Below are 7,391 nucleotides of genomic sequence, written 5' to 3' on the forward strand. Positions count from 1 at the left end.
ATCGCACATTATCGCATTTTCGAATTTGGAATTTTTTGAGAAAATCAACTATGTGAACTTGCGGCAAAAAATGCGATATGGTGCGATTTTTAGTCATGAAAATGTGCGAATTACTGCACGTGTGGTTTGTGTAAAAAAATGCATAGGGTCCCCCCTCCTGAGCAAAACCAGCCCCATGCTGGTTTCAGAAATTCATAGGAGTTAAAACATAGGGGATCCCCAGGGTTTCTAAAACCAGCACCAGGCTCAAGGGCCGGTCCTGGTTCCCAAAATACAGGGGACAAAATGACTAGGGGTCCCCCATATTTTGGCAACCAGCACTGGGCCCAAACATCCATTAAACAGTATAGCGTTATTACATACTACATGCATTTACACATACGTCACCTATGGATTCCCTCGTAGGCTTGTCCATGTAGAATCCCCAAGGATAACCTGCAGAGGGAAAATATACTCACCAGACGCCTCCCTGCTCGGTCGCTGTCTTCTCCGGCTGGCAGCATCCCTGTGAGATCAGTCCAAATGTTTGTTTACATTCGTGGCTCCTTCCACATGTCCCTCCTACCAGCGAATAAGGAGCGGCCATTGGCTGGTGGGCGGGACTAACCCCTGGCATGTGGGAGAAGCTGCAAATGTAAACAAACATTTATCAGCCTGATGCCCACCACCCTTCCTTTATTGGGGGGTCCCCACTCCTCCAAGGTCCCTGCCACAGGGATCAATGCTTTGGCCAGGGGAACTTATGTAAAAAGTTTTCCCTGTCTGTGGCATTACCCTGTTGGCTTTTTTGGCCCGGTGCTGGTTGCCAAAATATGGGGGACCCCTAGTCATTTTGTCACCCGTATTTTAGGAACCAGGACCGGCCCTTGAGCCTGGTGCTGGTTTTGGAAATCCTGGAGCTCCCCTATGTTTTTGCTCCCCTGAATGTCTAAAACCAGGACCGGATCTTTGAGCCCTGGGCTGGTTATGCTCAGGAGGTGGAACCAACACATTGTTTTACATTACCATGCACAGATCACACTGGTCTGTGCATGGTTCTGTCAAACTCGACATGTTGAAATAGGTCTATTTGTTGCTATTTTTGGTAATGTTTTCCAATATTCGCACCCCAGTATACTTTACAATGGGAAAACATCTGGATGCGAATTGAAGTGTGACAAAATTTCTACAGGTCAGAATGTGCAATTTTCACTGCAATTCGCATCCTATTAAGTTGGAGATTTTGGGAAAACTTACACATTTTTTTTTTTACATAAATTTTCCAAAGTCCAAATACTTCATCCCAGTAAATGTCACCCCTTGTGTCCATTAGCGAATGTATTGCAACACTATCACAGATCGCTATCCACTCACAAATCCATATGCAATTCCTGATGCATTGAAAGGACTTTGCTGTCTGTGACGATGAGAGGTAGGTCTGAGGCTTCCACTAATCTGCGACTGAGATGGGCAGAACGATGCCAGCACAGACATCAAAGGTCCTCTATTATAAGGCCTCAGAAATTGTCAGGTTCCCACTCCTACACGCTGGCGTCCTGTCAGACAACCTCTGGCCACTTTGTGTACCTATTGTGACAAGGAAGCACGTACACTGGAACCGATGAAGTTGTGGTCTTTATTTTTGTAGCAGGTACACAGCATACCAGGTAATCACAGCAAGAATGGTTACTTACAGTGGTGGGATTCAGCCAGTTCGCACCGGTTCTACAGAACTAATACCTAATGTTCTATAGGTTCTGCAGAACCGTTTGCTAGCCTGCTGAATTCCACCACTGAATTTTACAATCGCAATCCCAATAAATCCCATTCAATCATGGCGTCTGTTGTTTTGTCTGCTGCAGCCTGCCCATGATTAATAATATAATGGCTGCGCTGCTGCCTGGCTCTGCTCTTCTTGGCTCAGCAGGGCTGGTCTGGCAGTCAGTCTATAAGCCCTGCCCTGCCCCCCTTGTTGTTGTCAAGGATTGGTTGCTTCCCCCCTGCACACCTGTTCTTCTGAGCTTCTGTGCAGTGCAGGAGAGGAGCGACAGCGGACGGTGCGCCGTGTGCAGAAGACAAGTTTGGGCTTCTTACACTGAATCTGCCCTGCGGCAGATTGACATCAGCGACGGTCTGAGCCTGAGGTGACTGTGGGTGCCCAGAAGAGCAGAGCGGAGACCAGCATCTCAGTCGTGTCTGGGTGAGTTATTAATTATATGTTGCTGCTGTGCTGTGTGGGGAGATGGAGCAGAGGGGAGAGGCAGCATTCTCCCCATCTAGGGACCGTGGGTACATCTATCATTTTCTCAAAGAAATCTCTCTCCATATATATTTTTTTGATATATATATCCCCACACCTGCATGTCTTTTTCATCTTAGAGGTAGCTATCGCACAACCCTCTGACTCTCATCAAGCCATCCGGTGCTAGCATGATGGTTGACAGCAGAGATGAGGATGGTGTTTGTTAGCACCCCCGTTAACTATTAAACTATTTTATTTCGTGGCTCTCTCATTCACCCAGTCTGTGCAAGCACCCCTGCAATGCATCAATGGTAACAGGGACGCTTTGCTCTGAACTGTCTGAACAGCAGAAGATTACTTTGGCTCATCCACCTTATTGACATCGGAATTAACCAGTTAGGGCTATACAGCCATACTTCACTGGACCGCCTGTAACCCATCCGAACACAGTAGCTAAGCAGTGATAGGCTGGATTAGTACCTGTATGGGAGACCTACAGGGAATATCCAGTGCTGTATTTAACTACTGGAACAGTACGCCTGTCGGTACCGTTGGGGTGTAGCCACAATCTCTTTGACCCCTCCCTTATCTTTTCCTCTCTGCATTCAGCACGTTATACCCACCCAAGTCGACACTGTAGGGGATAACGTATTGGTGGTGGGCAGTGACCAGTGTCTTATTTCGCCTGCCCGAAATATATTATATAAAAATTGCTTGGCAAACGATAATTAAAAAACATTTTCGCTCTTGTTGTAACTTTCGCTAGGAATTTACCTCAATATTGGTGGGAGTTCCTCATCTATGTTGAACTCCAAAAGATGTGCACAAGGTGTGTCGACTAAAGTATACATAACAACTTATTTGAATAGAAAGCTTAATATTAAAAGTTACGTTTTATTCTATGCCATCTTTACATTGATTAAACTTCATTAAATAGTATACAAAGCGTGCCCCAAAAACCTTTTGGTTCTTCTTCAGTCTCTCTTTTAGACTACCCCCCTCTCAGTATATACACTGAACTTTATTTGGGAGCACCACCAACCAGTAATTGCCAATCAGGGTTTTTACCTGAACGGCCTTATCGCATGTTGGTTTACAACAATTATTACCACTTAGATTGCACCAAATAATTCTTCCAAAGCCTGTGCCAACCCACCCCCTATCTCAATCCAGCATTGCAATGCAGCAAGGGCAAGGCCATGGCTGACAGTCACTCTGCTGGACTGACATTGTGACTGAATGCTGAATTTAATTTGCCAATGGAGGTGCCTGGGCCTGGCCCGCCGGCCGCATCAGAATGGCGCTGGATGAGTAGCAGCTGGTTTGCTTAACTGTTAACTGCCTGCCAGTGCTGAGCCGGTAACTGTTGGGGAGAAAATGAGGAGCCTGTATGGCGCTGGACACTGTTGCTGGGCTGGCCAGAGGACTGGAGGAGCCAATATTAGCCTGCAGTGGTGGGGGAGGGAGGGGGCATCAAAATGGCGCAGTATGAAGAAGGAGAGGAGGCTTGCCTGGCCTGCCCTGACTGTGGTGCTGAGTGGAGATGGGGGGCGGGGGGAGTCAGTGGTCAGAGAGGCTGCATTTTGGTAATGGGAGCTCAGCTGCCAGAGTGTGTAGGGGCCCCTGGATGCTAGGGCAGCGAGGGGGGACTGAGGAGCTGGGCAGCCCAGCAATGAGTTTTGAATCAAAATGGCTGCCTCACTGCAGCTGCTGCTAAGGCCGGTAAAGCTGCATAAGAAAACGCACACATGTCTATTATTATTTACTTATCAAGTTATTATTATATATATATATATATATAGAGGACTTGGGTGATCCGGCACTCCGGACGAATTCTGGCGATCCCAGGGTGCCTTCCACTGGAGTAATATAGACGGATTTTACCCCCTCCTGGTGTAAATACAGCTAGGTGAAGGAAATAGGCGTCACTCTCTGGATTTTAGATAATCAATTTTTAGTGCATCAAAAAGTTAAATGCATGACTGACAACGTTTCAAGACTTGCGTCTTTTTTTCAAGTCAGATTATAGTGACAATAAAGATTTAAACAGATGACAAGTTTCTTACCCGTCCAGTGACTTTTATGTGTGCGGCTAGCTCGTGTGCTCCAGGTCTGTGCTGCGGACACCCCGGACTTCCGGGCCCCGCCGTCATTCCGGCACCCCCACTGGGGGAGTGGTGAACCTACGTCACTGTGTACGTATTCCAGACCTGGGTGATAGAAGTGAACAAAAGAATATGTGATACTGCAACCAAATAACATTGTTGTGGCAAAGAAAACATTGTGCAAAATGCCCGTATGCTATATACCGCTGTGTAATAAATGAATGAAAGTGAATATTGCTGTTGACGTGCTCAAGTGGTAAAAGATTAAAAGAATTAAAAAAGGTTTAGTGACATGCTATATATCTATTCATAAATAACTTGCACCACAGTGCTCAATTCTAAGACAGGCTGTCACTTAGCCTTATTTACCATCGTTACTACGATCCGTCAAACGATATTTAATAACTAAATTTATAAGCTCTGCACCGTGAAGCCCTGAAAATATCAATGCAATAACTATTGTATCAGTTCGAATACATAGAGCCCTCCAATTAGCAGGTATTTGTCCTTTTCATCGGACAGGGTTAGAGTCCCGTGTCGGCTGGACTTGTGTTGACCATCGACGTAGTTACAGGAAAATGTTCCAGGTGAACTTCTCGTTTAACCCGTACGGGGCCAGAGTGTTGAGCGTGTGGATCCATCTGCTCTCACATTGTGATAATCTCTTATGCCGATCTCCTCCTCTCGATAAACGGGGTACATGATCTATTATTTTGCATCGTAAGCTGGACAATGTGTGCCCATGTTGCTTAAAATGCTTGGCTACCGGTTGCTCCGGTCCCTTGCTCTCCTTGTTGTCTAACGCGGCCCGTATTGCTGACCTATGGAGCGCCATGCGTGTTCTAAGGTCTCTTGTGGTCTGACCCACATACATTAATCCACACGGGCAAATTATAACATAAATAATAAAAGTTGTAGTGCACGTCAAGGTCTGTTTTATCTGATATCGTTGACCCGAATGGGGATTTTTTACATATTTGCCCGGTTCCATGAAACCGCACGTTGTGCATGAAGGGCATCTTACGCTCCCCCTTGATGTAGATGTCAAAAAGGTTTATTTGTTGACCGGGGTCAAGTCCGTTTTGACCAACCAATCCCTGATGCTTCTGCCACGACGATAAACCGGCATGAGATTTTTATCTTTAAAACAGGGTAATCCTGGATCGCTGGCTACCACTGGCCATAATTGCTTTGATGTTTTAGATAGTCTTTGGCATCTGGGAGTATATGTGGTGACAAAAGGTATTTTATGTGACGTGTTTTTTTTTGTTGCTTTTTGTAATAGCTCCGTGCGTGGGATCAGCATAACTTCCTTCTTAGTTTTTAACAGGATTCTGTAGTCATAACCACGATTTACAAATTTGGTGATCATAGTGTCTAAAGCTTCATTAAGTGACTCTTGGTCACTGGAGATGCGGGCTGCGCGGAGCATCTGGGACCGAGGCAATCCTCGCTTCAATGCAGGTGGATGGCAGCTGGAATTTAATAAAAAGGTATTTCTATCAGTGTCTTTGTGGTACACAGATGTTTTAATCTGCTGGTTCTTTATGGAAATTAATACATCCAGATAATGTATTGATGCGTTGTCCATTTGTGAAGTAAATTTTATTGGTAGTTTCTGGCCGTTGATGTTGTCGATTACTGACTGTAGAGCATCCTGTGTCCCCCTCCAGAACAACAGGAGGTCGTCAATAAATCGAGTATACATAAGCAGAGATGGTGCTACCAGGGGTTTGTGCAAAAACAGACTCTGTTCTTGCTCAAACATATATATGTTGGCTAGGGACGGTGCCACCGGCGATCCCATAGCACAACCCGTTGTTTGGATAAAAAACCGCCCATTATGAATAAAATAATTGTGGGACAACGTAAACTGTAACAGTTAAACAAACAGCATAATTGGAATTGCATCAAACTTCTTCCTATGTAAGAAGGACTGGACTGCGGCTATAGCGCTGGAATGTGGAATCACGGAGTATAAATTCTTAACGTCTAACGTGCATAATATAGTGTCCGTGGGTACAGTCGCTAGGGTTTCAAGCTTGTTTAGCAAGTGTGTGGGTATCCTTTAGATACGAATCTTCCTGTGCTATGAGGGGCTGCAGGAAGGCGTCCAACCATTGTGCTATTGGATGTGATAAGGAATCCACTGCCGAGATGATTGGACGTGGAGGCGGGTCCCTTTCATCCTTATGTACTTTTGGGATGGAATATATTACGGGGATCCGAGGATGTTGAAATATTAATTTGTTGTGTGTCTTGCTGTCAATTTGTCCCGTAATCAGTGCCTCATGCAATATTCCTCCCAATTCATTCTTGAAGGATTCCGTGGGGTTTGAAGGTAATGGCCGGTATGTGTCCTGGTCCCCTAATAAAATATCAAGATTCGAGACATATTTTTCCCGGTCCTGTAGCACAATGCCCCCGCCTTTGTCGGCGGGGCGGACAATGATGTGTGACAATGAAGCCAAATGCTTGAGAGCCGTCAGTTCCGTTTTTGAAAGATTTTTCTTTGGCGGCGGTTGCCTGTCTGTTGTTTTATCTGTCATAGATTGATCAAGCAAACGGTTGAATGTTTTTAACGCCGCGTTGTTAGTAGGGGGGTCAAAAGATGTTTTTTGCCCTTTAATTGCTGCCAAAGAAGGAGCAGGTGTTTGATGTTCTTTGTGCTGAAAGAATTCCTTAGTTTTTAAGGAACGATGTAAACCATAAAGATCTATTTTCCACTGAAGGTCCTGATGCTGGGTGGTGGGAACAAATGAAAGTCCTTTGCTCAACACTGCTGTTTCCGTGGTGGTTAAGTTGTGAGATGATAAATTAAATACTAATTTTTCTTTCCCTTTGCAGGCGGTTTTGTAGTTTCTCGCGTTTTGCCCGCCGCGCCGCGAACATCTGCGGCTTTTGCTCGGGTAGTTGCCCCTAAAGGGCCCGCTTTACTTGTAGATGGTCCATCAGAGTCTTGTATCTTGTATTTTTATTAAATTCCAGCTGCCATCCACCTGCATTGAAGCGAGGATTGCCTCGGTCCCAGATGCTCCGCGCAGCCCGCATCTCCAGTGACCAAG

The 7,391-nt window shown here is 45.6% G+C and overlaps 1 pseudogene; it reads left to right on the forward strand.

Annotated features, from left to right (window-relative positions):
* The first annotated feature begins 2,623 nt into the window (after positions 1-2,623).
* LOC146076112 (5S ribosomal RNA) lies at positions 2,624-2,742 on the forward strand (annotated as a pseudogene).
* The last annotated feature ends 4,649 nt before the right edge of the window (positions 2,743-7,391 follow it).

The sequence above is a fragment of the Crinia signifera genome, chromosome 4 (genome assembly GCF_055691185.1).
Source record: "Crinia signifera chromosome 4, ASM5569118v1, whole genome shotgun sequence".
Lineage (NCBI taxonomy): Eukaryota > Metazoa > Chordata > Amphibia > Anura > Myobatrachidae > Crinia > Crinia signifera.